At 38.6% G+C, this 24,547-nt stretch overlaps 1 long non-coding RNA gene across 1 annotated transcript; it reads right to left on the reverse strand.

Moving 5' to 3' along the window:
* Positions 1 to 9,582: 9,582 nt before the first annotated feature.
* Positions 9,583 to 24,312, reverse strand: LOC125781250 (uncharacterized). The gene is made up of 2 exons (XR_007424470.1): positions 18,763 to 24,312; positions 9,583 to 9,828 (listed from the first exon to the last, which is right to left on the reverse strand). It is a non-coding gene; the product is annotated as an uncharacterized LOC125781250 (long non-coding RNA).
* Between the last annotated feature and the right edge of the window lie 235 nt (positions 24,313 to 24,547).

Genomic DNA, 24,547 nt, shown 5'->3' on the forward strand with positions numbered 1-24,547 from the left:
GAGGCCGACTGGTGGGCGTGGTCACGCCCACCGATGATGCCACGTTAAGGACCGCCCCTTGGGTCTGGGACCTGGTCAGCAGATTTGACTGACTCAGTCGACTGTGAATAGCAGAGGAGAAGGACTCGGCTGTCCTAAAGTTTAACACAGCAGCAACACACTTCACAAGATGAGCAAAGAGGATTTACATCCTGGCGTGGTTAGTTTAATCACGCACACAATAGTCTTCCTGCCACTCAGGGTGGTGTTACGTAAAAGTTAGCTACTCTTTTACGCACGTGGAAGTGTCCAGTACTGCAGGATTTTACGGATTTCGCGCAAAAACCGGCAGTTTTAACTGGAGCGCGGAGTCGATGAGCCGGAGATCCGCGACTCAGGGCTGCGCGAAGGCCTTATCAGATCAACACTGGCAAAATATGTCTATTTTACCGGAAACAGTTCGAACTTTATGTAAGTACACACGTATATACACGTATATACACCCGGGTTTAAGGTTACCCACACACGGCGGTGTGTCAACCAAGCTTATTTTACAAATAAGCGTAATGTTTTCAAGAGCGCTCGCATACCACACACACACACAGGGGACTGGCCAGTCCTGAATTGTAAACAAAAACACGTGTAGAACATGTGCGTGTGTTTCTAACACGCTGGGTTTATGCAGTTAACTCCAACTAGGCCAGCTAGCCAGCAGCTAACGCATTTAATAATAACAACAAAATACACTTTATTCTGCAACTTACAGCGCTATTTTCTGGAACTGGTTATGAAATGTGTATATATTCTGGTCTCGCGGCGGAGAGCCAATAATAATCCTGCCCCACGTTGGCGAGCCAATTATGTAGCGGGCTCAGTGGTTTAATACCTGGTGCTAATTGAGATGTTGAAATATTTTTTAATTGGGCGCCAGTTATTAAATTAATTTAATTAGATTAATCAATTAATTAATTAATTGATTAATCAAATTAATTAATAACACAAGACATCTCAGGGTGTGGTTTCTACAGGTGACAGAAATTTTCATAACCAAGTTATCCAGAAAAACACACTGAAATGACAGGTTTTGTAAAATAAAAGTATTTATTAAATCACACAGATATGAGTAAATAATTAATTAAAAAGTCATAAATGTAGCCATTAGCTATCAAATCATAGTGTAGAATGATAAATGAGAAATAAAAGAACAAACACGTTATAATGCTGATATGAAAGGAATAAAGATTAATATAACTATTAAGTGAGTATTTCTAAATAAGGGTCTAAGGCATTTTAAGTCTACGAAACCAATTCTTATTTCCAACCAAGCCACTCAAAATGAGTCATCTATACTAAAGACGCTCTATTAAAGACCCGACCAAACCATGACCAACAGACACCATCTGCCGAAAGATTAAACCCAGCTCTGCCTTACTCTGAGTTGTTGAAGTGAGCCTTGGTGACGTCCGCCTGGGTTGGTCGTCTGCTGCTTCACCCCGAAAAAGGATCACGTGAGCCTGTCTGCAGGGTGGGTGGACTTCCTGTGTCAGCACGGAGCCCCAGTAGAACCCACAGGGAAATCCCTTCGCTCTCAGGTGGCTTGCTGGTGGCCTCCGGACCGCAGGTTTCTGGGTTGGATCTGGCGGATCTCCTTTTCAGCTGTACTTTAGCTAAACTTAGATGGAATAATGCTTGGCTTCGTAGATTGTAAAATAACCTTAGATATTTTAACTAGGATAGCTAATATTAATATACTTGAAGATTAAATGCACTAGTCTAAGAAAACTAACTTAAGATGACTAAACTAACGGTCTATCCTTTCTCCATCTCTGGCTCCCTAACCTCTCTCCTCTAACTGTTTTCCTCAACTCATCTTCTCCAACTCCTTCTCTTCAACTCCAAACTGAACTGGCAACTCTACTGGACTCCGAAAAAAACTGAACTGTGTCTGCCCAGTTTAAACTATTAGTCCCTGTGGCCTGTTTGGCCCCTGAGCTATGATTGGCCCTGTGGCCCAAATGTCTGTGTTTTGATTGGTCTAGGAGCAATTTCAAACTTTGGTGGGGATTCACAAAGGGCCATAAACCCCCCCCTCACATGGTCAGCATGCATCAGCTAGTGGTCTATTTGTCTAATAGACCCAACCAAAAGAAAACTCAACTAAACAGTGGATCAAAATACATTTTTCAGCATATCAGTTTGTGAGGATAAATTCAGGAAACACAATCTTACAATTGAATCACAATAAATGTAATATATATATATTGCCCACAAACAGTTTTGTAATACTCAAGATAATCTTAGAAATACAATGATGGATGGTACTCTGTCAGAAAGAGATCAAGAGTCATGATATTATTTAAACCCAATTAAATCACTTAAAAGAAAATACATGATTAAACCACTGATAACCAAATAAAGCTATATTATCAAATGCTAATTAAACCTTGTTGATTCAGACTTGAATGTGTAGGAGAATTCAATCAGGACACATCCAAACACATATACCATATACCAGACAAATATACCATTATTTAGTAAACATTCTATAAAACACCTTTTTTATATAGTCAATATATATGTATTTTAAGCAAAATCTTCTTAGTGAGAAATTCCTCCCCTCTGCTGTGTTTAGATAAGCGGCTGTCGTCGGAATTTACGACCGTGGGGGAAGTTGGTGAAGTTGGTGTTGGGAATGTAATTTCCAAGCTAAGAGCATTCATTTTAACTTCATGAATCTTATTTCTAAGTGGTTGCAGAAAGCACAAACCCCTAAATTGGTATAATATATTTGGTGAATTAACAATTTCCAAGGCATTAATTAAGTTTTGACACTCTCTTAAGTCCGCAGTCCCGTCCTAGTGATGCAAATGTTGCAAATGTGTTGCAAATGTTCCAAATGTTTACATTAACTCCGAGGTTTATGACTTGGAGGAATGTAAACAGAATTTTACCCTAAACTCGCATTTAGGGCTCTCGGGCGAGGCTGAGTGAAGAAATAGTCAGTAAATGTCATTTTGAAATTTAAGGTTGTTTGAAAAAAAAGATTACTCCAAGGTTTTTTAGAGTGTTCTGGGTTCGAAGTTTCCTTATAGGCCGTAAAGTGGGGGTAGTGTGTGTTTGTGTCCAAGCAATGAAGAAATCCTCTGGTTAATCCACTACATGTGTAGTTTGTAAGAGTTTTGTGTTTCTGTTTTCTTATTGTGATAATAAAGTGAGGTTTAAAAGTCAAAGTCTCTTTCTCTCTCTCTCTCTCTCTCTCTCTCTCTCCACTCTAATATTGTGTACGCTTCGCGGATGAACAGTGCAGTGGTGCTCTTTTTGAACACTGTGGAGAGAGCTAGGAAAGCACTTGGTATCGTTCAGGAGAGAGGTAAACATGGTTTTAAAGGATGCCGCTGATTCCCTTGAGCTGGTTTTAAAGTTTAGAGTGGATGGTTTTGATTATAATGTGTATGCTTCTTCTGACACGGCCATAAAGTGTTTTGATTGTGGGCAGATCGGACACTGGGTCCGTGCTTGCTCTGAAAGGGTTACCGCTGGTTACCACTGCGGTCGGTCCCGCTGCAGTCGATCCCGCTGTGGCTGAGCCCGATAGAACTAATCCCACAGTAGCTGAGCCTGCTGCAGCTGACCCTGTGGCAGACGTTCCCCCTGCGGCTGCCGGGTCGGACGTGCAGGTCTCGGCTGCTGCCGTGGTGTTTGATGGGGATAATGTTGCTGAGTCTGTGATGGACATGGCTGGTGGGGCTGATGATGTTGTAGGTGCTTTGGGGGACTCTGGAGGGTGCTGGACTGGAGCTCTCCGGCGCTGTAGAGCAGGACGGGGAGGAGGAGGCTCCTTCCCAGTCTACAGTGCAGAACGCGGGGGCTGAAGATGATGAGGATTCTCTGTTTAAAGTTCCCAGTAAACGTAAGAAAACTGATACTGATAGTGAGGATGGCTCTCTTTCAGACTCTGTCTGGTCTCTGTGTTCTCAGGAGGAGGCAATGCCTGTAGTGTACACTGGTGCACACATAAAATACTTTCTTAGGCTCACTAAAGGACAGAAAGGAGTTAAGGTCGAGGATTATTTCCCAGACACACGACGTAAATGACGTGCGGCACTTTAGACAGGAGGGTGGTTTTACTGTGCTGGAGCTGTACCGCTGAAAGGCCAAGCTAACGTTTTTAAAGAAGGTTCATGCTAAGGAAGATGCTTAAATTTTTTTTTCGACCCCCCCTTTTCGTTATGGCTATGTTTTTTAATGCTTTGTACCTTATTTTTTAATGAGTGGTTTTACTGTTGGTACTTTAAATATTAACGGAGCACGGGACAGTGTTAACCGAGCAAAGTTATATGAGTAAGTTAAACAGAAACGTGTTGATGTCATGTTTTTGCAAGAGACCCACAGTGATAGTGCCAACACAGCTGAGTGGGAAAAAGAATGGAATGGAGTCTCCATTCTTAGTGAAAATGACCCGTAATTTTATTCCTTTAACTTATACTGTGGACAAGGTCTTAAAGGAGAGGCTTTTAAAATTGAGGGGAGTTTTTGAAAATTATTCTTTTATCTTTATTTTATCTACAGGAGGTGCTGAGAGGTTGTTTTTTAAGTACTGTTCTAGGCAGTTGCAGCCCTGCAGACTTTTTGATTTTAGGGGTGATTTTAATTGTACAGCAGACAGTATAGATAGAAACCATTTGGAGCTCCATGCTGCTTCTCGTGAGCGTTTATGTGAGCTGCTAGAAGTCCATGAACTTTGTGATGTCTGGAGAAATGTACATGGCAGACACAGACAGTATACATGGGCTAACTGTCAGAATAATGTTATTTCATTGGCCAGGCTGGATCGTCTTTATACTTTTAATCATCAACTGTCTGCTTTTACACATTGTTTTATTTCGCCAGTGGGTTTCTCTGACCATTCAGTGGTCTCTCTAAACATAATGTGAAACCGCAAAGTGCATACTGGCATTTTAACACCTCTCTTTTAGACGATTCTAATTTTATAGTCTTTTACTTTATTTTGGAATGTTTTTAAATCTTTTATATCTTGTCAACAGTGGTGGGACGTGGCTAAGGTCCAAATTAAACTTTTGTGTCAGCAGTACACTCTCAGTGTCACTTGGGACATTACCCGATCTCTAAAAGCTCTGGAGATCGAAATAGTGGCTCTTGAGAATTTAGTAGAGACCACAGGAAATCAAGAGCAAAAAGAAGAAAAAAAAAAAAAAGGCTTCCAGTCGGCGACAGATATTAAACATATTGAATATTTGCGGGGCGTCTGTGACTCGTCGGCGATCTGTCAGCAACAGTTCGGCGAGCGTCTTTCAGTAGTTTACACAGTGCAAGCGCTGAGTGATCCCCAATTTCCCTCCGAGCAGAGTTTTTGTTGGCGAAACGAAAAACTATTGGCAAATCGTGTAGTGTGAACCTGGCAAGTGCAGAACACTGAATGAGCAGAAGACTGTAAAAGGGCGGAAGACTGTAAAAGGGCGGAAGACTGTGATTGGGTAGAAGACTATAAATGGGCAGAAGGATGGATCGGCAGAAAACTGTGATTGGGCAGAAGACTGTGGAAGGGTGGAAGACTTTGAATAGGCAAAAGACTGTGAATGGGTAGAAGACTAATTGGGCAGAAGACTGTGAAAGGGTAGAAGATGGTGAAAGGGATTGTAAAAGGGCAAAAAAAAGTAAACGGCCAAATGACTGTGACTGGGCAGGAGACTGTGGAAGGTCAGAAAACTGTGATTGTGTATAAGATTGTAAAAGGCTAGAAGACTATTTGGGTAGAAGACTGTGATAGGGCAGACAACTGTGATTGGGTAGAATACCTGTGTTAGGGCAGAAGATTGTAAAAAAAAAAAAGCCCAAAACTGTTACGCCAGGTTCACACTACACGATTTTGGGGCAGTTTTTCGTTGGTCATCAACAAAAACTCTGATCGGAGGGAAATTGGGGATCACCCGGCGCTTGCGCTGTGGTGTAGTGCGAACAACTGAAAGACTGATCACCCATGAGTCACAGATGCCCGGCAAATATTTAACATGTTTAATATCTGGCTCACTCACCGACTAGATGCCAGGAGCAGTGGTTACCAACAGCCAATCAGATCACAGAGAGAACCACGGGTTCAAAACACACCAGAGCTGTTTATAGAGAATCTGACCACCCTACCATTCCCCCTGTTATATCCTGAAATGACTCTAGAGGGAGCCTGTGGGTGAGTCCTCTATGAATAGGCGTGAATGGGGCTAAAAGCTAAAAACTTTCAATTAAAAATAATTATGAACTATTTGTTCTGAATATTTCTTTAATTTTAGAAAGCAGAATAATGTATTTTACTAAAACAACTAAGAAAGCATGCCTGTATATTTTAGTTTAGTTTAGTTTAAAGCAGGTCCTGAAGATACAGTTACAATGTTTAAAAAGCTTATAACTGGAGTTCAAAATGAAAAAAAAAAGATGTATGCAGTACTGAAACATTTGATATAGTTCTGTGTTGAGGAAATAATTACATATTTCAGTATAAAACTGACCAGACATTTATAAACTCTGATTTTGCTCAGTTGCTTCATATGAACCTGTTCATGTTGGACTCACTGCAAGTGCATATTCACCTCTATAGAGATTCTCTGGCATGCATCATGGCATCGCTTGTTTTCGTGTGTGTTTAGTTCAAGTGTATTCTCGTGACGAAACGTGTTTCTGGAGAGCAGCAGTGTTGTGCCAGTTCACAGCTTTTCTGAACTAGTTCAAGTTCAGTTCATACATGCTCAAAGTGAACAGTTCACATTCAAAGTTCACAATTTTAATTCTGAACTAGTTCAAAGTTCAGTTCATTTTAAATATTCAAATAATACTTTTTTTCACATTACAAGCTAGAAATCACTATACATTTCAGCAATTAACATATTTCTTTACAGATAATGAATGGAATACGTAAATAAAATACACAATGTAGGATGTAATTTACAACAGAAGGAGTAAATCAGTGTTTTTGCTATTTGTTTCATTTATCAGGCTAGACACTTTGAGAAAGCTTTTTATGAATTAAAAATGACACAAAACCAATAGGATGACTGTTGTTGTACACATTTTTTTTTAAACATGTATTACTTTTATTAACTTTTTAAATGTATAACAGACACATGCACAAAATTTCACTGATATCAAAAGTTATCTGGGGTTATCCCAGTATGACGGTAGAGACGGAATTCTCGGACTGTCACGTTCTTGTCCTGTCCCTTGTCAGCCTTCATTTTTTTCCCCATCCTTTGTTTATTTTCCTTTGCTCTCTATGCCTCTTCTTTCCCCTGCCTCTGTCCTTAGTGGTCTGTGCTAATCTGTAACCAAGCCCCCTCATCAGCAATCCCAGGTGTTTTTCATTCCCCATCTATAGCCTGTGTTTCAGCATGTGTTTTCTGGGATTCTACATGAGTCAGGTTGCTGTTTCTTTGTTTTCTGTCTGTAGCTTATTCTGTGTTTATTCTACAGTAGTAGTCCTGTCTGTTTGTGTATCTTGCTTTGAGTTTAGTTTTGGTTTATTGTTTGTTTTTCTTGTTAATAAATTACCTGCGTTTATGTCCGCCTCAAGTCCTCCTTGTTGCAATCCTTGACATGGGCACGTATACAGTATTTTTACAATAGCTAAATGAATTTCTAAAGTGTCTAAATGTTTTCTCAAATAACTCAACCACTTAAAATAATTATTCATCATTGTAAAACAACACCCCACATCAAATAAAACTGTATTACATCCTCTTTAAACAGAAGCTTCTTTATATTTGCCTGTCTTGTGAACTCTACATTTTATTTATTTTTTTATTAAAATTCCTCTATGTGTGTAATAATTGCACCATATAATAACACCACACATGTGAGTCAGACGATTGCGGTAAAACAAAAGGACCCTTTATTACAGGGCATGTAAACGAAGAGTGTTGTCGAATAACAAGCGTTTCCTCTTGACAAAGAAAAAAAAGAGTCAGCTGAAATAACATTCTATGTCATTTTACCCCAGAAAATGTCATGACAACCTAATGTCACCACAAGTCTTTTGAGCTACCTGTTATATCAACTTGACCTAGTTAGTGAGCTAATGAGTTACCTAGTTAACTGGTCACCTAGTCAGTGAGCTAGTGAGTTATTGGGTTAACTAGTTACCTAGTCAGTAAGCATGTGAGTTACCTAGTCAGTGAATTAGCTAGTTACTTAGTCAATGGGCTAATGAGTTAGCTAATTACATAGTCAGTAAGCTAATGAGTTACCTACTTACCTATTCAGTAAGCTAGTGAGTCAGCTAGTTACCTAGTCAGTATAGCAAGTAATTCACTAAATATACACCAACAAGCAAATTTGAAACCGAGCAAGCAGTAAATTAAACAACACTAATAATTTCCGTGCAGAGTAAATTGCAAAACCAGTCAGATAATTTAGTATTATACCAACAATGATATAGCCAGCTTGGCAAGAGTGTTTTAATGTCTAGAGATGGCGAACAACAGGTATGCATAAAACAATATCTTGGCAATGAATATGTCTCTCAGATGCTATTTATTCAGAGTTAGAGTCGGCCATAAAATGAATTGGGGAGAATGGTGGGTTCAGAACAGATTGGATATGACCCGCCACTTGCACAGTTTGATATTCACAGAAAACCAACAAACCTCCGCCAGGTGCTGGAGCGCCAGAAAATATTTTTATAAACAGTGCTGTGTTGTTCTGCTGTACGCGTGTAGAGTGAATTATTCTACTGGTTGGGCATAGCATCAAGTTTGCCGTAATTACCATACGCTGCTGATCATTACAAACCGGCACTGTGTAATCTGCAGCCAAGTGTTGTTGTTCTGGCCCTGTTGTAACTGGAGTTCCGAAGATACCAGAATGTCTCACCTCTGGTCTAAAAATGTCCTGTGAGCCGATTATCCATACCCATTCTTCAATCATTATTTACATCTGTATTGATAACAAATCATTAATCTACGGGAAGACAGCCCCCAGCCTCCTGCCCTGTAAGGCGCACCTGTTATCCCATGCTGTACTACCCTCTAATGTGTACAGAAATACCTAGCAGTTGCATCCACAGTATCCTACAATAACTATTATTTAAGCAACTTGTAAAACTCCATAGTAAGCACGGCATCTACTATTTTCTAACCAAATTTCTTGAGCAGGAACAGCATCTACTCTTTTTTTTTTAACAAAATTAGATAACACTTGAGTAGGAACAGCATCTACTCTTTTTTTAAAAACCCTTGAGTAGGAACAGCATCTACTCTTTTTTAAAACCCTGGAGTAGGAACAGCATCTACTCTTATGTAAAATACTTTGGTATGCTCCCCTCTCCCCTCCGGACAGCAGCCAGAGCGCCGCTCCACTCAAATTTGAAATAACCAATATGCAGAATTTGATTAAACCGGCTCTGCTTACCTGTTTTGTAAAGTTCGGCCGTGAGTGGATCAGTGCCGGATGCTGTCCTCCGTCAGACTCCTCCAGACGTCGTCGGGGTCACCAAATTGTTGTAAAAAGAAAATGAAAGATGGGTTACCCCCATCCACCATCCGGGGTACAACTCCCCTACGTGTTCGTTTTGATGGAGAGAGTCGCAGACAGGTGGAGTGAAGTTGAAAGCAAATCAAGTATTTATTACAAAATACTGAATTCAGGAGAACCAATACATACAAGACAGTTAGCAGCCATCAAATAGTAAAATTTCTGACCCCCCTCTGATCTGACTCCATGTTTATACCCCAAATGACGTGAAACCTGCTGAGGCGTTGCTAATGATTAGCTCATGTTAATATGCATAATTTCACGTGTTAGTACTCAAGTTTCACATGTCTGACCGGACCACTAGTGTTTGGCCTTGACTGTGTCCAGTCAGACAGTGTGACATTGTTTCAGGAATTGGACAGTGCTGCCCTCCCTATGTGCACGCGTCCTCCTCCCGCTTTGGTAGGTGAAGGACTTTACACGCACAGAGAGAAAGGCCGCCCTGTCCATCCCGAAGTCTCTTTTGTATCAATTTAGTTTGTACAGAGTGCACCAGTCGATGATTGATGGCCGTTAGTTAGGGTCATGCAGCTACCAAAATGCCTTAAGTGTGAGCTAAACAAGTCACACAATAGATTCCATATGTTATATGCTAATATGTCAATAACACGTGGTTAGTACGCCATACAATAGATCCTATGTGTTAGTTACATGCCTTATGTATCATGTGATGTGGGTTAGTTTGTCATATAATAGAGTCTGTGTTAGTTACATGCCTGATCAAGCAATGTTTAACTATATGTGTAAAGAATATATTGTGATTATTGGTTAATCTTCCATATAAATGCGTATAAAATACAATGTTTCACACAATGATTATGTAATTATAGATGCTACAGTTAAGTAATCATAATTGAAAGATATTTGTCAATACACCCAAGGTATAATAAAAGGTTACTCTTCACTAGTCAGTGAGCTAGTAAGTTAGCTACCTAGTCAGTGAGCTAGTGAGTTAGCTACATACCTAGTCAGTGAGCTAGTGTGTCAGCTAGTTACCTAGCCAGTAAGCATGTGAGTTAGTTAGTTAGTTAGTTAGTTAGTTACCTAGTCAGTGAGCTAGTGAGTCAGCTAGTTACCTAGCCAGTAAGCATGTGAGTTAGTTAGTTAGTTAGTTACCTAGTCAGTGAGCTAGTGAGTCAGCTAGTTACCTAGCCAGTAAGCATGTGAGTTAGTTAGTTAGTTACCTAGTCAGTGAGCTAGTGAGTCAGCTAGTGACCTAGTCAGTAAGATAGTGAGTTAGCTAGTTACCTAGTCAGTGAGCTAGTGAGTTACCTAGATACCTGGTCAGTGAGTTAGCTAGTTACCTAGTCAGTGAGCTAGTGAGTTAGCTAGTTACCAAGTCCGTGAGCTAATGAGTTAGCTAGTTACCTAGTCAGTGAGCTAGTGAGTTAGCTAATTACCTAGTCAGTGAGACAGTGAGTTAACTAGTTAGTTAGTGAGCTAGCGAGTTAGCTAGTTACTTAGTCAATGAAGTAGTGAGTTAGCTAGTTACCTAGCCAGTAAGCATGTGAGTTAGTTAGTTAGTTACCTAGTCAGGAAGCTTGTGAGTCAGCTAGTGACCTAGTCAGTAAGATAGTGAGTTAGCTAGTTACCTAGTCAGAGAGCTAGTGAGTTACCTAGATACCTGGTCAGTGAGTTAGCTAGTTACCTAGTCAGTGAGCTAGTGAGTTAGCTAGTTACCAAGTCCGTGAGCTAATGAGTTAGCTAGTTACCTAGTCAGTGAGCTAATTACCTAGTCAGTGAGACAGTGAGTTAACTAGTTAGTTAGTGAGCTAGCGAGTTAGCTAGTTACTTAGTCAATGAAGTAGTGAGTTAGCTAGTTACCTAGTCAGTGAGCTAGTGAGTTAGCTACATACCTAGTCAGTGAGCTAGTGAGTCAGCTAGTTACCTAGCCAGTAAGCATGTGGGTTAGTTAGTTACCTAGTCAGTTAGCTAGTGAGTCAGCTAGTGACCTAGTCAGTGTGATAGTGAGTTAGCTAGTTACCTAGTAAGTGAGATAGTGAGTCAGCTAGTGACCTAGTCAGTGAGATTGTGAGTTAATTAGTTACCTAGTCAGTGAGATAGTGAGTTAGCTAGTTACCTAGTCAGTGAGATAGTGAGTTAGCTAGTTACCTAGTCAGTGAGATAGTGAGTTAGCTAGTTACCTAGTCAGAGAGCTAGTGAGTTACCTAGATACCTGGTCAGTGAGTTAGCTAGTTACCTAGTCAGTGAGCTAGTGAGTTAGCTAGTTACCAAGTCCGTGAGCTAATGAGTTAGCTAGTTACCTAGTCAGTGAGCTAATTACCTAGTCAGTGACAGTGAGTTAACTAGTTAGTTAGTGAGCTAGCGAGTTAGCTAGTTACTTAGTCAATGAAGTAGTTAGCTACATACCTAGTCAGTGAGCTAGTGAGTCAGCTAGTTACCTAGCCAGTAAGCATGTGGGTTAGTTAGTTACCTAGTCAGTTAGCTAGTGAGTCAGCTAGTGACCTAATCAGTGTGATAGTGAGTTAGCTAGTTACCTAGTAAGTGAGATAGTGAGTCAGCTAGTGACCTAGTCAGTGAGATTGTGAGTTAACTAGTTACCTAGTCAGTGAGATAGTGAGTTAGCTAGTTACCTTGTCAGTGAGATAGTGAGTTAGCTAGTTACCTAGTCAGTGAGTTATTGGGTTAACTAGTTACCTAGTCAGTAAGCATGTGAGTTACCTAGTCAGTGAATTAGCTAGTTACTTAGTCAATTGGCTAATGAGTTAGCTAATTACATAGTCAGTAAGCTAGTGAGTTACCTACTTACCTATTCAGTGAGCTAGTGAGTCAGCTAGTTACCTAGCCAGTAAGCATGTGAGTTAGTTAGTTACCTAGTCAGGAAGATTGTGAGTTAGCTAGTTACCTAGTCAGTGAGCTAGTGAGTTACCTAGATACCTGGTCAGTGAGTTAGCTAGTTACCTAGTCAGTGAGCTAGTGAGGTACAGTTAGCTAGTTACCTACTCTGTGACTTAGTAAGTTAGTTAGTTACATAGTGAGCTAGGGAGTTAGCTACTTACCTAGTCCGTGAGCTAGTGAGTTAACTAGTTACCTAGTCAGTGAGATAATGAGTTAGCTAGTTACCAAGTCCCTGAGCTAGTGAGTTAGCTAGTTACCTAGTCAGTGAGCTAGTGAGTTAACTAGTTACGTAGTCAGTGAGCTAGCGAGTTAGCTAGTTACTTAGTCAATGAAGTAGTGAGTCAGCTAGTTACTTAGTCAGTGAGCTAGTGAGTTAGCTACATACCTAGTCAGTGAGCTAGTGAGTCAGCTAGTTACCTAGTCAGTAGGCATGTGAGTTAGCTAGTTACCTAGTCAGTGAGATAGTTAGTTAGTTACCTAGTCAGTTAGCTAGCGAGTTAGCTAGTTACTTAGTCAATGAAGTAGTGAGTTAGCTAGTTCCCTAGTCAGTGAGCTAGCGAGTTTGCTAGTTACTTAGTCAATGAAGTAGTGAGTTAGCTAGTTACCTAGTCAGTGAGATAATGAGTTAGCTAGTTACCAAGTCCCTGAGATAGTGAGTTAGCTAGTTACCTAGTCAGTGAGCTAGCAAGTTAGCTAGTTACTTAGTCAATGAAGTAGTGAGTTAGCTAGTTACCTAGTCAGTGAGCTAGCGAGTTTGCTAGTTACTTAGTCAATGAAGTAGTAAGTTAGCTAGTTATCTAGTCAGTGAGCCAGTATTTTTAAAAAGTTGGATAATGGTTGTTAACAAGCGGAGGTTGGCGTCAAAAAGCCTATGTTTTTCCAATGTCAGCTCCACGTTGGTCTTTAGCTTATTCACAAACAGCCCAAGTCTCACACACGAATATTGGAGCATGGCTGGAACATGACAATTGTGCGTATGTATGTGCGTGCGCGTGTTCAAACTGTTCAAACAAAAACCCACAGACAGACACATAGGGCGCAGAATACAAACACATTTACACACACACACACACACACACACACAGCAGCTTTCCATGGTCCAGTTGTGCTCCAAAACTGGTGCTCGCATTTGTTTGGGTAGGTGTGTGCGCACTCACACAGAATGCTACACCTTTCACAGGGTAGCGACTTGAACCCGAGTTTGGGCATAACCTACAGACCAATGTGGAGCTGACGTTGGACAAAACGTTGGCATTTTGACGCCGATTTTGTGTGTGTGTGTATACAAGGACCACTTCAGCTTTCACAGGGCAGGGTAGTGAGTTATAATAAAGTTCGAGAATAAGCTACAGACCAACGAACTATTAAAATAATTTATATTCATTGCCTATATTAATATGGCTTATTATAGCTCACTACACAAATCCAACCCTTTATCCAGTGGTGAAATGCAGTTTTACTGTACAATAGCCATGATGCTATCACATTTACTGCATAAAACCAGTTTGCTGTATAAACCGAAATTACAAGTTACTTTTATTATTTTTATTTTTTTATTTAATACTTAAATTATTACTATAGTAGTGTGTTGGCTGTCAAAATTCGTCGTCATTTTTCCAACGTTAGCTCCACGTTGGTCTTTAGATTATTCCCAAACAGCCCAAGTCTCACACACGAATATTGGAGCAAGGCTGGAACATGGCAAGTTACTGTTTGTGCACAGACAGACACATAGGGCACAGAACACAAACACACTCACTCATACTACAGCAGTTTACCATGCTCCAAAACTGGTGTGTGCATTTGTTTGGGTAGGTGTGTGCGCACATGTACAGAACCTTACACCTTTCTCGAGGTAGCGACTTGAACCCGAGTTTGGGCACAACCTACAGACCAACGTGGAGCTGACGTTGGAAAAATGTTGGCATTAATGCCGATCTCGTTTGTGAGTGTGTGTGTGTAGACGGAGCACTTCAGCTGTCACAGGTGAAATTTAAGCCTTTATACCATACTCGTTTGCATATGTTAATACACACACTGTACATGACAAATTATGAAGAATGCTGACTTAGATAGCAAGTATACGTTGGATCAACGTCATTGTTTACATTGGCTTAACATGTTGGTCCAATGTCATTTTGGCCAGTGGGCCTACAATGGCCTGACGTTGGGTGCCAAACAATGTTTGACGTTGGGACTATGTTGGCCTGATGTTGGGTTCTGACCAGTTAACGTTAGCAAGACAAGGGCTATGTAAACCTTTATATAGTAAAATCTATTAGCCCACAAATTTGTATAACTGAATGTAAAAAGAATGTTACTATTAAATAACCCTTTATCAAGAATGTGAAATAATCAACAATAAATGATTGCTAAAATATTTTTTGAAAAAAAGATTGCTATTATGTGTTTTTATATTAAATGTCATATGTATTTTGAAGGGAGAATAAAAAATGTATGTGATACATAACTACCATTAATATAAAAACCTGTGGATGCAGAGACAGTCACTGAAAGAGAAAAAGAAGACCGAAATCTAGATAAATTATTTACATTTTAAAATTATACATATTTATTGCTACCACAAAATGAGTGAGTGCATTTTTATAAAATGTAAAAGTAGTTTAAAATCCAAGTAATAATTACATCAAGTTAAAATATTTTGCATTCCTTCTACAAAATTTCTTTCTAAACAAAACAAAGTTTTCTCTGCTCCTTAACGACCTTTATCCAAAGTTATGTGTGTTAATACAAACACACACTCACACATTTCTATTAGAGCAGCGAACACACACACACACAAACACAGCAGCTTGCCGTGGTCCAGTCGTGTTCCAAAACTGGTGCGCGCATTTGTTTGGGTAGGAGTGTGCGCACGCGTACAGAATGCTACACCTTCCCAAACCCGAGTTTGGGCATAACCTACAGACCAACGTGGAGCTGACGTTGGAAAAACGTTGGCATTTTGACGCCGATCTCGTGTGTGTGTGTGAGTGAGTGTATATACAAGGAGCACAGCTGTCACAGGGCAGGGTAGCGAGATATAATAAAGTTTGAGCATAAGCTAACTTACATACCAACGAACTATTAAAATATTTTATATTCATTATTTAGTATTACATATATTAATATCAACTCTTTTTTTGTTTTATTTTTTAGATGTATGGCTTATTATAGCTCACTACACAAATCCAACCCTTTATCCAGTGGTGAAATGCAGTTTTACTCTACAATAGCCATGATGCTATCACATTTACTGCATAAAACCAGTTTGCTGTATAAACCGAAATTACAAGTTACTTTTATTTGTTTTTTAACAAAATACTTAATTGTACTTTCTGAAATTAAAGGAATACTATAGAAGTATTTTGGCCGTCGAAATTCGACATCAGACCAACGTTGGTCTGTGGTTATTTTTAGAACGTTGGATTACGGTCGTTAACGAGCGGAGGTTGGCGTCAAAATGCCAACGTTTTTCCAATGTCAACTCCACGTTGGTCTTTAGCTTACTGCCAAAAAGCCCAAGTTTCACACACGAATATTTGAGCATGGCTGGAACATGGCAACCCAGATAGCCAGCGACTTTGGCCCGGACTCGTTTCTAAGTCGGCACTGCTGGTTTAGAGTCGCAAGCAGAAAAATACTTCTGGCCCACAGCTGGCCCAGTGTCACTTTCTGACTGTTCTAAATCAGTGTCACTGAGCAGTCGTTTTGGTGCTGGTGAACGACTGACGCACCTGACCTGTTGATTATCTGAACACAGGTGTGAACTGACTCAAATACGGCAGACGACCCTGTACCAGCACTGCACTAACAAAGAGGAAAACTGACTGTTCCCCACTGTTAGCACTTTTCTACCAAAGCTGACTTGTATATTTTCTTTTTATTTACAGTTACATATGACTCCTGTCAGTAAGAGTACTTACTCCCATGGTTATGCTGCTCCTCACACACACACACACGCGTGCACGCACTCTAAACGTGATCACACGCACGCACGCACGCACACACACGTTGAGACGTGTGTGTGGGTGTGTGTAATATAACAGGCTGTGTGTGTGTGTGTGTTTGTGTGTGTGCGTGTGTGCTTGTGTGTGTGATCACGTTTAGAGTGTAAATGAATCAAGGTGATGTTTACCTCTGTGCCCCTGCGTATCAGCCCAGTTCAACCCGTGCGGATTCTCGTTGCACTTGGCGCGGATTCCTCAAACATTAAAACTTTCGGTAACTGTCAGCTATCCTGAAACCTTTAAAGTTTGTAGGTAGGTAGCAAAACTAACTAAGTATTAAGTACCTTTTTTGAAATATCATTTATTTTGATTCCATGTACTTAAATATTTATATAAATATTTTGGCCGTCAAATATGATTTATAACCCTATCTGTGTGTTCCCTCTTTAGTTAGATAAGCTAGCTAACTTAGCAGCATATCAAGGTGATATTATCTGAGGCTAAATTATCTCAGAATGTAGCATTAAACACATTTCATGTTAATGTAAATGTTAATGTAGCTATAAAAGTTACTAACAGACAACCAAAAAGTATGGTTTCACATGAAATTGTTTACTAGCTAGTGTACAAGGCCAGAACAGAAGTACTGTTTGGGTATTTACGTTAGCTAAGCTAATAAATAGTTAGCTAGCTAGAAACCAGCTAGTTTGCTAGCGTTAGCTTAAATGCTTTTACAAACATACATACTGTAAAAGCATTTAGGCTTGCTAGTTAACCAATTTGGTAGTTAGCTAGCGAATTGGTCTTTACTAGCTAACCTAAATGCTTCCACCGAACTTTAGTTTAGATGTTGTACATTAGCTAGCTAGTTAGCTAGGTTAACTTAGTGGTTGTATGTCTCTACAAGTCACTGTGTAATGTTTGTTTTAACTAGCTTTTTAATTAAATAAAATGGTGCTGTGTCTGTAAGAGTTCAGTAATACGTTCCTGTACACTCTGCTACACTGTTAAAAATGTAATTACTTTATTAACTTAGCTAGCACAGTTTTATACAAACACACTCACTACTACCAAATAAGCTTTAGTCAACATTTCTCTTATTTGTAAAATCACACTAGAATTTTTTCTGTATGCAGTATATTAGTATATACTAGAGACAAAAATGTTTTACTTGAAAAAGTTTAAAATTATATTACACACACAGTTATGCTGTTAGACACAACAGGAGAATATAACAGCATTAAGTAAAATAGTGGAGCTTTTCAGCGCAATTAAATTATTCATGTTTTATATTGGCAGAAAAGGAAATAGGAAAATCATAGATGCATTTTATTATTGTCAGTAAATTAATATATGTTTTAATGTTGCTGCACCTACTTTTGCTTCTGCTGGTGCCCAATTTTCCAAGTACTTATTTCAAGAAAGTGATGCTGAATTTAAAATGGTCATGTCATACAAAAGAAAAAACATAACAGCATTATATTTGCAAATATGACTGCAATAAACATATTTAACATTAAACTATTTCTTTACTTTGATTCTATTAGTTGATAGTTGTATCTATAGAAACAAGCGTACAATTAAATATGTGTAGAGAAGGTATAACTTGCTTTTAGAGCCTACTCAGGAAATATAAATAAGCAAATCTATACTGGTGTGTAATGCTCTCAGGCTAATGTTAGGTGTTGCATTGGACACTAATGCCAACTTGTTCTCCAAATGGGAGTAAGATATAAATTTACTGAGGAGGAGACATCAATGAATTATTAAATTTTCTTTATTTTAATTGTCTTTATATTATTTTAATCTCTATAATCAACACATTTTCCTTATAATTAATGTAGATCTATTTATATATTCAAGTAGTACAGTATGGAGGACCAAAAATGACATAAATGAATAAAAAATATATAAAAAATAAATAAGAAATGTATTTATTATTTTATTTATTTACCTATACAATTATTCATGCGTGTATTTATTTATTTTAACATTTATTTATTTAGTCATTTATTTATTCATTCATTTATTTTAACATTTCTACATTTATTTATTGATTTATTGCCACATTTATTTATTTATTTATTTATTTATTTTGTTGTAGAAAAGAAAATGAAAGGTGGGCTACTCCCACCTCTCGTCCGGGGTACAACTCCCCTGCGTGTTCGTTTGATAGAGAGAGTCAGACAGGTGGAGTGAAGTTGAAAGCAAACCAGGTATTTATTACAAAGTGCTGAATATTCAGGAGAACCCACACATGAAAGACCGTCTAACAGCCGTCCCAGCATAAGTTCTGACCCCCCTCTGATCTGACTCCATGTTTTATACCCAAAATGACGTAAGCCTGTTGATGAGGCGTTGTTAAAATCATCTCATGTTAGCATGCACGTGTCAGTACTGAAGTTTCACGTGTCTGACAGGACCACTAGTGTTTGACCTTGACTGTGTTCTTCCATCCTGGCACTATCTGTGTGTGTGCGTCACCCCCCGCTTTGAAGCAGAGGTTTTTTAGGGAGGCACTCACTCACCAAAAGGCTGCTTTGATCTAATAGCCTTTTTGTAGCAAATTAGCCCCGTACCAGTCGAATTGATGACCGTTAGTTAGGGTCATGCAGTAAAACAAAATACTTCAAGCCTGAGCTACATCTCATATGTTATATGTTAATGTGGGTTAATTTGTCATATAATAAAGTCTGTGTTAGTCACATGCCTGATCAAACAATGTTTTACTATATATGTAAAGAATATATTGTGATTATTGGTTAATCTTCTATATAATTGCGTGTAAAATACACTGTGAGTAAAAATGATCAAATATAATGTGAGTATTGGTTAATGCATATACAATACAAGGTTTCACACAATAATTATGTAATTATAGATACTAAGATAAGTAATCATTATTGAAAGATATTTGTCAATACACTCAAGGTAAAATAAACAGTTACTCTTTAATTCTCCCTTTTGACGTATCAACCAGATACGTCAACACATCATAATTCCTCCAAATATGTATATTTACATATGTTCAACACTTGATCAACACGTGAGTGAACATTTTGCTAACGGTGAGAGCGAAAACCTGTCGAGCAGCCTTCCAACCCATTTTGACAGGAAAAATTCTCTCACGACCCCTCTGCCCCCAGGCGGCCAATGAGACGAACTCTATCAAAGGAGGAAGTGACATCATAACCTTAAAGTCATCCCCAAGACTGGGTGGTTCACAGCATTTCCTCTTGCTCTTCCTCACACTCCAGTATAGGCCGATCCCCCCCATTTTTTATCTATTGTGTTTGTTTGTGGCCTCGTCTGTGTCGATGGTCGGTGTATCTGTAACTCTAACTTTGATCCATCCGACAGGGTCGTTACCATTTACATCCACCCCGACCCCTATAAAAAATGCCGAAGATTTTTCCCCCTTAGGATCGGATTGCCACTGTAATGCAATGGATATCAGATTATTTATCGCACCATTATCCCTTTGTGTGTTAAGTTTGTTCCATTTTTCCCGCTCACGAGTCGCCCAGCGTTTGCTTGGATCCCAATTGACATGTGTCGACCTAATTACGTGTTCCCACTTGTTACAAGGTCTGGCTTTATAAGCTGTTTGGTCGGTGTTATGAGTGATTCTCATGAAGCTGCAGGGAACATGTCCATGACAATTTTTTTTAAATCAGTACTCAATTCACAAAAACTCTGATATTGTGTGTAAAGCAAATAGGTAGTACTGTATGGATCAATTGTTCATATAAAATTATTTTTATATAAATTAAATAAAAAATATATGGAAATTCACATTACCGTTATGTGTCCGTACCCCTTCTTTCTAATTTTAAGTTAAACCATATTAAAAGTACTAAGCATATCGAATCAATAAAATAGATTAAAGTCATTTAAAGTATCAACATTTATACATAAAATTATTTTTGGTGTTGAACAAAAAATGTACTTGATTTTAAACAAAATAACTGTGTCCGAACAATTTTTCTCATTACCGTTTCATGATTTTACCCCCCTAAAAAAATTACACTGTGCCTTCAAATTGATCAGCTATCCCATGATGCATCAGTTCAGACACAAGCTTCAAAATGGAGATAAGGTCAGTTAGTCACTATTCTCTCCCTTTGAGAAATCTGTGTTAATATTGCTAAAACTGTCCTCAGTGACACTGTGTATTATCATTACCGTTATGGTTTAATACTCATTACTTTTAAAAATATAAAAATAAATTATTTCATGAATATTATCACAATATAAGGCTTTGACAGCTGGCAAAGTTATAGGTTGTTAGCATATTAGCATTTTAAGTTATTTGTGAAATTAGCTAAGAGCATCTCATTACCGTTATGGATCTAAAATGTAAATTTTTTAAATGTTTCACATCTTATCATAACTTTTCTTCATTTTACTATAGTATACCCCTCACCTGTTGTCCACATGAGTTTTTGATCAAACATATTCTAAAATAATTTCCATTAATTAAAAAAATGAAAAGATATTTTACAAATGTTGTATCGGTAATGAGAGTTGCTTAACTATAAATAAATAAATAAAAAAGATCAAAGTAATTGTCAAGGACTGTGCTGTTAAGTTGATGGGATTTGTTGTGGAAATATGAAATTAATCATCAAAAATGTTTTGAACCGTTGATCTAGCTTCGTCATTTACTGTAACGGTAATGATAATTATTCTGGATCATATAAGATTCAAATGATAATAAAATTCTATTTACAAAATATATGAAAAAATAAACAATATAGGAAAATACACATGCTATTTTAGCTTCTCAACTTGAAAAAAAAAAAATGTTGCAATGAGGTGAAAAACTTTTTATGTTAATGTGAAGGTCTTCGTGAGAATCACCCTTATGGTTACACTTAAGATTATCATCACGGGACCAACACAAGTACACCGCTTCCCCCTTGTACCCCTGCTTACCACAAGTAACCACGTCGCATGAGTTCACTGTCCATATGGTCATCTCACCCCAATAATAGTCTAATTCTATACCTCCCCAGCGCCTGATGCATTTTGAGTTAGGCTGATTGATGGTTGATCGTTTGGTTCTATTAAGCCGTGTGGGCTGGTCTGTAGTTGTTGCGTTTGTCGGGTGTACGGTTGCTGATGTGTTTACAATTGTTCCCTCTACCGTTGTTAGTTGTTCTTGTTTTGAGACAATGGTCAGTGTTATTATCATTATACCCATGAGGGCAACTGGTACTATTATCTGGAGCCATATTGGAATAACCAGAGGAAATGCTGGTCCGTTATAGTTTCCGTACTTTGACCTGTCCCACTCCCTTTTTCCGTACCAAGCCATTCTTAAACCATAAATGTGTTTTCCCTCTAAGTTTTCCACTATTTAGTAAACTTGTTATCTATAGCTCTATATGTGTAAGTGTTAAGGTTACAGAGTGTATATATTTTTTTTACAATTTCGTTTTTTCAAGAGTCTTTCGGCCACCTGTAAAGGAAAGCAATGTTCAGTACAACCTGTAAAGAAAAAATAATGTGTTCCCCCCCCTAATTTAGCAAATCACAGTTTATAACCCTATATGTGTAAATGTTAAAGTTGCAATGCGTGTTGTTCGTTTCTTCTTTCTTCTTGTTTCACGGTTCTGAAGGTAGACTACCTCAGGCCCACGTACGAAGAGCTTTATTCTGGCTCTTGATGTCTGCAATATCAGTGAATGAAAAGTATGAGTTGATGTGTGATAAGACTATGTGTGTTTTTAATGAGATGTGTTAAGAGTCTCTGTATGTAGTGTACTTTGACGCAATCGAAACGTTGTTGAATGAGTCACTCCCTCAATTCCTCTCCTCGGTCACAGCCAGGCTGTGTGCTGCTGCTGCTGTGCTCTTGAGAAATCTTTTCTCTGCTGTGGCCAGGCCAGGCCCGTGCTGCGGGGGCTCTGCTGCCCCTCCTTCCTGCTGCGGGCCTCCATCTGGGTCAGACGATTCAGCTGCTGTGCTCACCTCTCCCTCTGGCTCTCTAAGCGATCTCTGTTGTTGCACAGCTGTAGAACCCTCGCCTATCAGTTGATCTGCATACGTTGTTCTCTCAGTCACCTGGAAAGGCCCAATCCAGCCATGCTCGTTCCCCTTTCGTGTGCAATGGCGGAGGAACCCTCACTCTGTGTCTGTACTGGTCCACCTTTGCACCACGTTCTCCTTCTCCCCCTATGTAAACAGATCTGAAACGAGACTTTTGTATTCGTTATAATCATGTTTAAGGTTCTCTATTCATTTTGGAAGTCTTTTAGGGGTCCTCCGTGTCTCCTTCCTGCAAGTTAAAATACATGGTCAAAATACATTTATCACACTTAACTTGAGCTCTAATTTCCCCTTGGAAGTTAATTATTTCATATTTAAATTTTGTCTGTGCACAGATTTCAGCCCAATTTTTGTTTTCTTGCCTTCTTCAGTTGTCTTTCAGTTATATTCACTCATGAGTTTTACTGTCAAAAGTGCTATCAATCCGTAACATTTAGTCATTTCTTTAAATCCCTAACTTTTAGGAATTTTCAATTTTAAATTGCAACATTTAATTATCATCACCATTAATTACTTGCTTTTACCTGCCTTTTGTTCACATCCCTCTCCCTTTTAGTGTAACTGCTTCCCTGTGGCTCTGTTATATCCAAATTAGCTCTTACAAACACTACTAATGTTCACCACCCAGTTTACCACTAGACACACACTATTTCTCGTGCATGCACACACTCACAAACTCAAACACTTCCACTCTCACAAACACACCTCAACTCTGCAGTATCATTGTACAGACCATATTTTACTGCTTCACAGCCCAAAGCTGTTGCTTTAAATGCACCTGCTGTTAAACCTACCACTGAAAGCTTCTCATATTGTATTGGTAACACTATATAGATAATAGATAAGGAACCAACATTTGGAAATATATCTGAATCATGTTTATTATTATTGCTCCATGCAAAGTTTTAATGATCAGCTGCACTATTCTCCCCTCCATATCCACACTGATTGATAGAATATCAGGGCCCAAAGTTTTAAATTCTGCACAAACTACACATACTGTGGCTTCTGTCTCAGGAATGGTTCCATATTGATGTACTGGGCTTTCTTGGGTTACTTTTTGCTTGGACTTTAGAATCACCGCTTGTGGCTATATTATTTTACCTGCCACTTTAATTTTCTGCAGTGTGCTATTTTACTAAGAAATTATGTTTCTGACTTTATTCAGTTCCCAAGATTTTTATAAAGCCTTGATTTCTAGATGTAGTTGATTTTATTTAGTGCTTTAAGAATTGGGATAAGTGGAACGTGATTATTTTTCTCTGTATCAATCGTTCCATTACAGACAATAATATTGGCACTATCAATAAACAATTTTATGCTTTGCTTTGTTCTTGTTATTATAGCAAATAAAATCTGAACAATGCTTTTACATTTCCTGATAAATATTTTCAATATGTATTTATGCATATACAATGCCAAGCAGATTGCTTTTCACAATTACCAACAATACATCTATTTCCTTAAACAATTTATCAAGCCCCACACATTGTTTTTCTTGTTCAAAAAATGGCTTACATGTTGAACAGTGAAAGTTTAATTTTGTGTCTACATTTCATATTTTAAAGTTAGGATTGAGTGTGTCTTAAAAGCTAAAACTTTTACAATATTGCTGAAAGTAATTGCTCATCTGCATAGTGGTTGTTTTAAAATCAAACTTTAAAAGATAAACAAGCTAAAAGTTTAAAAAATGCTCTATATCTATAAAATAATGATTGGTCAAAAATTTTTAGTAATAGTGGTGAGGGATGAAAAAGGTAATAGGTTTAAAAAAGATAAAAAGTATAAAATAATTCTTGGGCAAATAATGGTGGTAATAATGATTATCTATTTACCTCTCCCCCTTTTTCTGAAACAGAATTTCTGTTTCAGAGAACTTAACGCAAAATTGCTTCACCCTCTGTTGTCTTTCCCCTGACCACTGGGCTGGTCTACCCTGTCCAGGCCTCCACTGACACACACCCCATCACTTCATTCATCTACTCACTCTCCCCCTGGGCTGCGCTTCCCTTCCACGATGTTTTCTCCGTTTTCTGTTAAAATGCATGTGGTGGTCAGATCGAGACTGTGCCTGCCTTAGGTTGTCCCTTTGTAGTACGTTGGGATCTTACCCGTCTTTGGCTAACCAGCCTAGCCCACTGAACCACACACAGCGTAGCAGCACTGTT

This window comes from Astyanax mexicanus, chromosome 15 (genome assembly GCF_023375975.1).
Source record: "Astyanax mexicanus isolate ESR-SI-001 chromosome 15, AstMex3_surface, whole genome shotgun sequence".
In the NCBI taxonomy this organism is placed as follows: Eukaryota; Metazoa; Chordata; class Actinopteri; order Characiformes; family Acestrorhamphidae; genus Astyanax; species Astyanax mexicanus.